Source organism: Triticum dicoccoides, chromosome 3B (assembly GCF_002162155.2).
Source record: "Triticum dicoccoides isolate Atlit2015 ecotype Zavitan chromosome 3B, WEW_v2.0, whole genome shotgun sequence".
NCBI lineage: Eukaryota > Viridiplantae > Streptophyta > Magnoliopsida > Poales > Poaceae > Triticum > Triticum dicoccoides.
Genome location: NC_041385.1, coordinates 551,397,056 through 551,407,272, shown reverse-complemented (window position 1 = coordinate 551,407,272; position 10,217 = coordinate 551,397,056).

Here is a 10,217-nt window from a genome sequence, read left to right as displayed (position 1 = left end):
GAACCTTTGGCGCGATTGGTTACGGCGTATCCCAGGTTTCACGGGATTCGAAATTTCGGGGAAGCGTGCGGGGCGGAGCATGCCATGGTAAGCGGGATGGATAGACAGGAGCGCCTCGATCCCCGCGTCCCCTTTTTCGCCATGTACCTAGCGCGCGACTGTTGCGGGATTTGATAGGATTGCTTGGGCCCACGCGTCAGCCAATCAGAAGTGGGTCCTTAAAAGGCGACGGGGCTGAGGCGCCTGCACTATGCGCGTCCATTCTCTCCCCTTCTCCTTTGCTTCTCCACTGCATACGGCTCCTCCGCTCTTGACGCTGCCGCTCCACCACCATGGTGAAGGACGAAGAAGGCGACACGGCCGGCGAAAGGCAAGAAGCAGAATCGGGGGTCGTCGTCAAGGTCGGCATTGCCGCTGGGTTCGATCCAGGGGGATTGGATCCGATCCTCGCTCCGGCAGGAAGATTTGGACGAGTTGGTGGAGTCCAGACTGATCGCCAATGGTGTTGTGCGGTTGACGGAGGGGGACACAGAGCTACAGCCGCGACCGGGTGAGTGCGTTTTGCTTGCCACCCATGTCGACCGGGGTTTGTCGCTCCCTCTGCACCCTTTTTTCGAGGTTTCCTGAACTTCTTCGGAGCCCAACTCCATCACTTTTCTCCCAACACCATCACATACCTTGCTGCGTTCGTGTCCATGTGCGAGAATTTTCTAGGTTGTCGACCGCATTGGGGTCTTTTCAAGAACATTTTCACTATCCGCTCTCAGTCGGTGAAGAAAGCAAACACGAGTGACGAGAAAACGCATGTCCCAAATGTGTGGGGGTTTGGGTATCTAGAAGAGGCAGAGGAGCTCTTTCCTTTCCATGACCCTTCCTGAGTCGATCAGGGGCTGGCAGTCAACCTGGTTCTACTGCCAGGACCTTGCAACTCTAGGCCAGTCGACTGGACATCCCCCTTTCACCTTTGATCATGTTCAGACTCCTTCCTCGCTGAAAGTGACCATTGCTGAGAGGGTGGAAACAAACATGCTGGTTGAGAGGGTGGTCCAATTGATCAATCAAGGCATCACTGGCATGGACTTGCTGGAGGTATTCCTCAGTCAATGCATCCAGCCGCTCCAGGATCATGACCACCCTATGTGGATGTATTCTGGAGCCAACGACACCGCTCGGGTTCATCCAGAGGAAGTACCGGCTAAGACAGTGGCCCAGTGGTTGAGGAGTATCACAGGAAACAAGGACAACTCCAGAGGCGCCAGGAGAGTCGACCCTTTCAGTGACAGCAACCAGCCAGACAAGGTTCGGTCTCTGCCACCGACTGTATTTGGGTACATCTTCCGACTGTCTTTTAATCCGACTGACTTTCACTCAACTTCTTGTCTTGTAGGTTTATACTGATATGTACCCGATGCCCAAGGGCGAACAAGCTTGGGAGCAAGACCAGGAGGGGGAGGACAGCACAGAGGGGAGCGGTGGTTGGCAATCTCCGGATAATGAGGACGAAGAGGAGAGCGACAAGTCGGACGAAGAAGAGATGGTCGACTCACCACCTCGTTCGGAACGTTCATCCAAGCTACTCCATGATCCAGCAGGTGGGCGTAGCAAGATCATGGCCCCAAGCACCCAAACACAAAAGTGCACTCGGACTTCGACCCCGGAGCCGACAGAAAAAGTCGCTAAGCAGCCCATGGTCGTCCCTTTGAAAACTCGGAAGACATTGCCCAAGATTAGGATGGATGTCATTGTTGCCTCCGGGTGAGTGTTCTTTCTTTCTATGTTTTCTTCCACTGACTGACTCTTCTGTTCTGACCGAATGGATTGCAAACTTTTCCAGCCCGGTCTCCGCAGCGACTGACATGGACGTGGATAAGGCCCCAGGTGATGAGGAAGCCGATGATGCGGCCACCTCCAAAGCCAGTAAGTCCATTCGACTTGAATTTATTCTGCCGATTGAATTGTTGGTCGGTTGAATTTCTGAGGTTTCTTTCTGTTGCAGCTCCACGAGACGTTGTCGTGCTTCCAGACGACGAGGAAGAAGAAGCGCCTCTGAGGGATAGGAGGAGGAGGGGCAAGGGATCAAGCGGGAAAGCGCCTGAGGTTCAGGTCCCTCAGTCGACCTTGGTGCTTGAGACAGTGGCCGAGCGATCCAGAGATCTGGCTCAGACCAACGTCACTTTTGCTAACCCACTATCGACTGATTGCCCAACAGGGTCGACTGCGCAGGCCCTTGCTGCTCCAGTACAACTCCATGTGTCCGACCCAGTGGCTGCTTCGACTGCCTTGCCATCGTTGCTCTTTACTGCATACCAGACTCCACACGACTCACCGAGTGCTGCCAGGGAGGCGCTTCTTTAGGTGAATCTTGTGATGGAGCAGATGAAGGTGGTGCATGAGGCCAGTTAGGTGGCCTATAATGCCAGCACCGCTCTACAAACCAACGTCAAGGTTAGTTGATTCTCGACTGATCTTGGAACCTGTTATGTGCATCTACTATCATGGGTTTGTGTTTCACATCCAATCACCCACTGGGGTGTGTCTGTCTTAAGTTCGAACTAGTGGGGGCACGCAGAGTGCACCCACTTGGTGTAGTCCTCGAGACCACGGTCAACTGCGGTGATTATACGATCACTAGCTCATCATAGAGCACCGTATTGCACCCTACCGACTGGCCACATAGTCGATGTAGCACTTTGTTGACTGGTTAAATTGTCACCTGGTTTCTGGGTCTCACCTGTCAGTTAGCAGAGCAAAGAAATCGGTTAAACAAAAGTTTATGAAGGCGCAACACGAGTCCAACCCTTGCGCGCGAACCGCCCTGGCTGTGTATGTGAGTGCATGCACGTGTACTCCCTCGGTCTTCCAACAAAGAGTGTACATCGGCTATAAAACAAAGAGTGTAGTACATGATGTACATCTACACTTCCAATGCATTTAGCCTTTAATCTAAATCGATATTGATTGACTAATGCACCAACTTGTGCTGTAGGAATAGGCTACATGTCTATCCTTAATTAGAGCATGCAACGGCCTTCATTTAATCTTCTTCTCTCAATGGTCGCATGCACACATAAGTCTGCTACTTTTGGGCGTTAATTATGCCCTGGTCAATGTGTAAATCTCTAAATATACAGTCTTTCATGGACGTAGGGAGTAGGTTGAGCACTTGAGTGTGAGCGTGTGTGTTGCGTCTTGTGTTGTGTGCCGCATGGGTGCGTGAGTGTCGCATGCGTCCATGTGTACGTGTGAGTGTTGCATGTTGCATGCATGCATGCATGCATGGGGCTTACGCCCTCCCATTGACATGTTCATATTTCAAGCTTCCTCTATTCCCTCCATATGGTGATACTCCCTCTGTTTCCAAATACGGAGTAAAAGCCTCCCTCTATTCCCAAATACGGAGTATTTGTCTTTCTACAGATTTCAACAAGTGACTAGGTACGGAGCAAAATGAGTGAAGTGAGCGTAGAGGCATAGGGATACTGTAGAAAGGAAGTCCTCGTGATCCATTATTACCCATCTCAGTCAGAGAGAACTATTCAACTAGTCTTCATAGTGAAGTGACAATACACGCTGCAGCAGATGGGACACGTAATTAATAAGCTGAATCAGCGTGTTGGTGTTAATAAATCAGCCTTACCCAGTACTGCCATCATGTTTGCCAGTAGAGCATGCTTTCGCAAATATGCCTACGCACCTCTATCCTCCATTAACGACATTTGGGCCCTCTTGTGGTAGACCCACATGTCATTGGTGTAACTATTTACACTCCGAAGGACGGTATATCCTAGTAGTAGTACTAGTAGAATTGAGATTTAATGCACTTTCTTCCCCGTCTTCCACTCTTCTTCCTCCTCTCTTCTTCTTCCTCCTCTCTTCTCCATCGTCGGACGCACACCATTTACCCCCGCTCACTGCTCCCCCGCCCGCACCATCTTCCTTGGTAGCTCGTGCGTACCATATCCCCCCGCTCACTGCTTGGCCACACGAGGAGAAGCTTCTTCGCTCGCCCTCCCGAATCCACTTCCCCGCTGGCGCGCAGGCATCGAAAACCCCAATGGCAGAACCGACTGACACGCAGAGCCGCGATTGGAATTCCCTCCCCGATGTTCTCTTGGAGCAGATCTGTAATCGTATGGACCTACTCAGCACCGTCCATCTGGACGCATCCTCGGTGTCTTTGTACTGTCTACTCATCTGCAACCGGCCGGCTCTTTTCAAGACACCCTGCTTGCTGATGCCCGATCCTCGCAGGTGGCCCAGACACCAACTTGACGATCCTACGGAGGTTGCCGTGGTGCCCCTCGACATGCTACCACTACCCGTCCACCTGTCCTTCATGCGTGGCCACTACTGGGCAGGCATGAAGGCCAACTGGATCGTCCTCATCCACCACTCCGGTAGTCCGTGGTGTCTCGTGGATATCTACACCCAGCGAGAGATCACCCTTCCATCATTGGATACCTCCACCATCGAGCCTCGCGGCCCGCCGGACACTCCTGCCTACTACGCACGAGACCTCTGTTAGCTGAAAGTTGTAATCTGTTTGCTGAAAGTTGTAATCTGCAAAGTTGTAATCTGTTTGCTGAAAGTTGTAATCTGCAAAGTGCCCACACCATCAGAAGACTACATGGATTACAAGCTCATTTCCTTGTTCAACATGGGATTAGTCTATCTGGAATCTGGTCGCCATACATGGTTATGGCTCATCATCAATCATGTTGAGGCAACATTTCTGTCTGATGCAATAGTGCACGATGGCATCGTTTACGCGGTCGATGCATAGATTGGCTGCCTATACTGGTGGAATCTATCGTCGTGTAATTGTTCTATCTCATGTCATATTTACCTTATGAATACGACTGCCTGTTCATTGTTACAAATTTAGAATACATAGTATGTCTATAACCACATCATTGCTATATGTTCCTCTCATTTCCTAGATTTTTATGACCACACATGTTATTTTTAGAGTTGATATGAGAACAATTGGCATCTAATGATTGTTGGAATACATATTATGAGCATAACATCATGATTGCTATATGTTACTCTCGTTTACAAGATTTTTATAACAACGCATGTTATTGCTTAGAGTTGATATGAGAACAGTAGTAGTAAGTGCTATGGTAGAATATGAGTAGGCTCTGTCATACTCCCTCCATTCCAAAATAGATGACCCAACTTTATACTAAAGTTAGTACAAAGTCGTGTCATCTATTTTGGAACGGAGGGAGTAGCTGTTTTCCTCTCATTGTTACATGATGTTTGAACCATGCCATATTGCTAGAATATGAAAGCCGTTGGCTTGTTTTTTCAACTTGGGGTATGATTATGACCACGACATTGCAATTCTCTATCTATGATATGTGTCACTGTTATAATAATCTTAATTCCACACATACTCTGAACATGATTGTTTATTTTTGTCCTTTTGGTCTCCAATTTGAATTGTTGCAGCAGACGCAAATGCGCTGGCCTTCATGATTCCAGGACCTGGAATCATACTAGCCGATGGGTGGTGGTTTATCGCTCGTTCAGCTGACGGCGGTCATTTGATGCTCATTCGCATGTACCAAATTGACCAAACCATTACAACAAACCACATGCATTATAATGCATGGGGCGTTCGTGACATTGATGGCTATGGCTGCTTCATGTTCGAGAAAGATCCCAGCTCCATTGGGCCAGGCATATTCAACTGGAGGTGGGTTTACAGCCTCAGCAACCACTCCTTGTTCCTCGGGCTCAATTATCCGATCATCCAACCAATCATCGATCGTATCACCGGCGATGATTACCGTGCTATGCAACTTCCATTCGCGAGGGGGGACTGTGTTTACACGTCATACCATGGGTTTCATGAATCACCATATCCAGAGATTCGTCGACACAGCTTGTTGCCAGATAATCTTCAGTGTGTGAAAGGCATCAAGCTTCCATGCGATGGATGGCTTTTGCAAACCCGACATGCGGTGATGTGGTTCATGCCAACAACAAATATGCACAACTTGATTCGTGCTGATATCTAGACTGAGCCATGTATTCTGCTGCTGTACCACGACCCTCTTTTGTTGGATATTATGTAGTTTGAAGCACTCCTCTAGTTTGAAGGATAGATACCTTCCTGGGATCAAGTGCATCCTAACTCACATGCGTAGGATGTACTGATAATGATGATGGAGATGCTGTGTAGAAGCCATACACACACACATATATATATATATATATATATATATATATATATATATATATATATATATATCAGTTAGGCTTCAAGTGCGTACTTGTTAGTTAAACCTATGTATAAATTGTGACACTAAATACGACTAGTAAGTAGTACAGTAGCAGTACTAGTATACGTCGGTCAAATTATTCATCATGTCCACACATTGAATTGACGTGACAACACACTGCGCGTGAGGTGACACAAGAATCTCGGCGGCGTGTTCAGGTATTCTGGACTTTAGATTTGGAGTACCACTTATCTGTCGAAATTTGTCATCATTCACTTAAAACAGTCGATTGATCATACATTGAGTAACATATAACTGGAATTACCGATGCAAGTTGAAGAAGGATTGGCCGATGCTGCCGTCTGGCGTCAAGTTCGATCCCACGGATCAGGAGCTGATCGAGCACCTTGAGGCCAAAGCTAGTGCTGACAACGCGAGATTTCAGTCTCTCATCGATTTGTTCATACCAACCATTGACAGCGAGCACAACATATGCTACACCCAACCTGAGAAACTTCCAGGTAAGACACCGATCGGACGTCTACTTGCACAAACATATTCCTTTGTTTATAGCTCTATTTTTCCTTTTAGACGCAGACCTGGTGAAGCAATTACAATTTGACAGTTAATAAAAAGTTAAACAAGTGACTGCAACATGCCAAAGATGTTATGAAAATGCCAACTACGTACACTAAAACCCGTATTCCACAATACTGCAGGTATCACACTGAGTGGCCTCAGGAAGCATTTCTTCCAGCGCAATTCTAGGGCATTCAAAAGGGGCACGTGGACGCGTCGCAAGATACAGTCGGAGTGCGGCATGCATGCGATGTGGCACAAGCCCGGCAATACCTTGTCGGTGATGGTCAACGGCCGACAGACGGGCAGCAAAAAAGGTTCTGGTGCTGCACACCAACAAGAACTTCGACCAGCAGAGGACCAACTGGGTGATGCACCAGTACCACCTCACGCACTTAGAGCAAGAGAAGGAGTGGGAGCTGGTTCTCTGCAAGATTTTCTACCATACGAACACTAGGGCCACGAGTAAAAAGATTATAAGTTAGTTTGGTATTGGTAGTTGTACTACCTTGTCGTCCGCAAGTTGGTATTGTTGTTAATGATCTTTTGGTATGAACTTGCATTTGCTTCCGACCATCATGCCATTCTGTACTGGATATAGAGCTGAATCATTTGTTTCGAAATGAATTTTCAGGCACCTGATTTTTATTTGATGGGTAGCATAAGCACCTGCCATTCGAATTCCTAGTTCTCCATTTTTTTCTGAAACAAGTGCATGCACTTATTATCATGATGAAAAAACAATATCCCTACTGCATCCCAGTTATCATTCTGTACTGGCAGAATTCTCATATATTGAGCACGTATATTGTTTTTTCAGGTCGAGCAAGTTTCAACTGGGCTGTAGACTGCCCAGGGTTGGTTTTGTTTTTAACAGGCCCAGCCCATGACGACAACCGGGCACAAAGATCCAGCAGGTATCTACTGGCCTCTGGCCCACCAGCTTTAGTTATATTTTGTCTTACAACATCCGCAGGCAATTTTTTTTACTGAATCAAACACACAGCCCAGTTCTATTTTCCTCTTGAAACGCATGTCCTACATCCGTTTTCTAATCTCTATCTATAGTTTTACTAGTTCATATACATGTATCATTATATTGAAAACACATAAAATTCCCTTTTCATATTTACATCCTTATTTTTGTTGTTTTTTTGCACCCAGCGCTAATTTTTTTACCACTGGTTTTCCCTTAAACCAACTCAATTGTCCCACGTCTTATTTGCTTACAAAAACAAAACGGTTTTTTCGGCAAATCAATAAGTTCTTAAAAATCTGTTTATCATTTCGGGATTACAACAGTTCGGACTCCACCGAAATATGCAAAATAAGGTTGAACTTTTTGACCATGGTCCTGGGCAGAGAATGGGCTGTAATAAATTACTTAAGAATTAGCAAATGGGCTGCAAATTATAAAAAATAGCAAATTGGCTTTATGTTGTCTACCACAGATTTGGAGGCTGACTTGTGGGCCTACTAAGTTCATGTGTACACAAGGTTTCTCAAAAAAGAAACTTAGTCAACAATCGACTCTACCAGTGTCAGACGTTAGATGTCAATCTAACCGCAATCGTGCTTCTTCAGTCTCTGATCTTCCTGCCCCAGCCGCCCAAACCAGCGCCGTTGGAACCACCTGCTCCCGCCTCCCGTGGTTGGCTGTGCTGCCGGGCAGGCCTCACGGCCCCATCATACTCGCATCCCTGGCCTGTCTATCCCTCTACTCACCCACACCTCTTGTTATTTTCCGGCGACGGCAGTCGAACCAGTCAACCCTCGTACTCTCCACCGCGTGGGCAGCCACTGACGTGTCTTCCCCGACTCCTTGTCGTTCCCTTCATAGGCCTTGCCGTCGTCCACCGCCCTGGTTCTCTCGGCGCGGTGTGGTCAACGATTTCCATCCAACGGCCGTAGTGCTTCTTCAACCTCTGGTTTTCTTGCTCCAGCCGCCCAAAGCAGCGCCGGTCGTGCCACATGCTCGTGCCTCCCGTGGCCGGATGTGCTTCCTTGGAGGCCTCACCGCCCCCATATTACTCCCACCGCTGGCCAGGCCATCCCTCCACTCACCCACTCCCCCTGTTATTCTGCGGCGATGGCAGCCTCACACCACAGTCGAACCAGTACCCTCGTACTCCTCTCCGCGTGGGCATCCACTGCCGCGTCTTCCCCGGCTCCGCGTCGTCCCCTTCCTAGGCCTCGCTGTCGTCCACCGCCCTTGTGCTCTCGACGCGGCGTGGTCAACGTGGTCAAGGAACGGCTTCCACTGGACGTGGACTGTACGTGGAGAGGCTGACAGTTGGGTCCACGGCCGCAGCAAGGAAGTGCCTCCTTATTACGCGGAAAATAATGATACCTCCACCTAACAGCAGGGACCCACCGAACGGGCCACTGTTTTTTGCGAAAAAAACGTTTCCCCCCTAACTGTTGGGACCCACCAGCTACATCTTCGCACACAATGAAGTGTGTCCGTGAAAAAAACCGATTCGCCCCCCTGACTGCTGGGACCCACCAGCTACATCTTCGCATGTAAGGAAGTGCTTGACAGTCGGGACCCACCTGCTCGAAGCGTACATAGCATTGTCATTCTGGTCGCGAATGTGTACGTACATACTGGTGGATGTAGAGGCGCGCACGTGTCATAGTAGAGGCGCGCACGTGTCGTAGTAGAGGTGCGCACACAGCATGTACACGTACGTACAACGGCCAGTGTGCAAGAAAGAAAATACGGCCATGTATGTGTACATACGGGCGGGATCTCGAATGCCTACTCGCGCATACGTACAGCCAGGGCTCGTGTACATGGCCGGGTGGAAACGGAGAAACAGCGTCGTCGTCGTGTTGATGGGGAGCCAACCTGCTGGGTCAGAACAGAATGCGTCGTCGTGTTCATCGGGAGGGCTTGGATGGAATAGGCGATGGAAACGAGGCCTGGCATACTGCAGAACGGAGGAAATGGCCTTGTGTTCGACCGGCCATGTTCGAAACGGGATCCTGTTCATCGGGAGGGGTCTGGCGTACCGCAAAACGGAGGAAACGGACCTCCTACGGTCAAAATGGGGGTCCTGTTGATCGGGAGGGGTGTGGCGTACCGCAAAACGGACGAAGCGGACTTGTGTTGGAGCGCTATGGTCGAAACGGGGGTCCTGTTCATCGGGAGGGGTGTGGCGTACCGCAAAACGGGACTCCACGGGATACTGTTCATCTCCACCGTCGACCTCCTCTAGCCTCCACGGGCTACCGTCGACCTCCTCCTGCCTCCATGGGCTCCTATTCATCAAGCCTCCACCATGCGCTACTCCACCGGCTACTGTCCAACCACCCCTCCACGGGCACTCCTTCATCGTCTACTGTTCATCCATCCCTCCACGGGGTCGTCCTGTTCATCCAGAGGCAACGCCACGGGGTCCT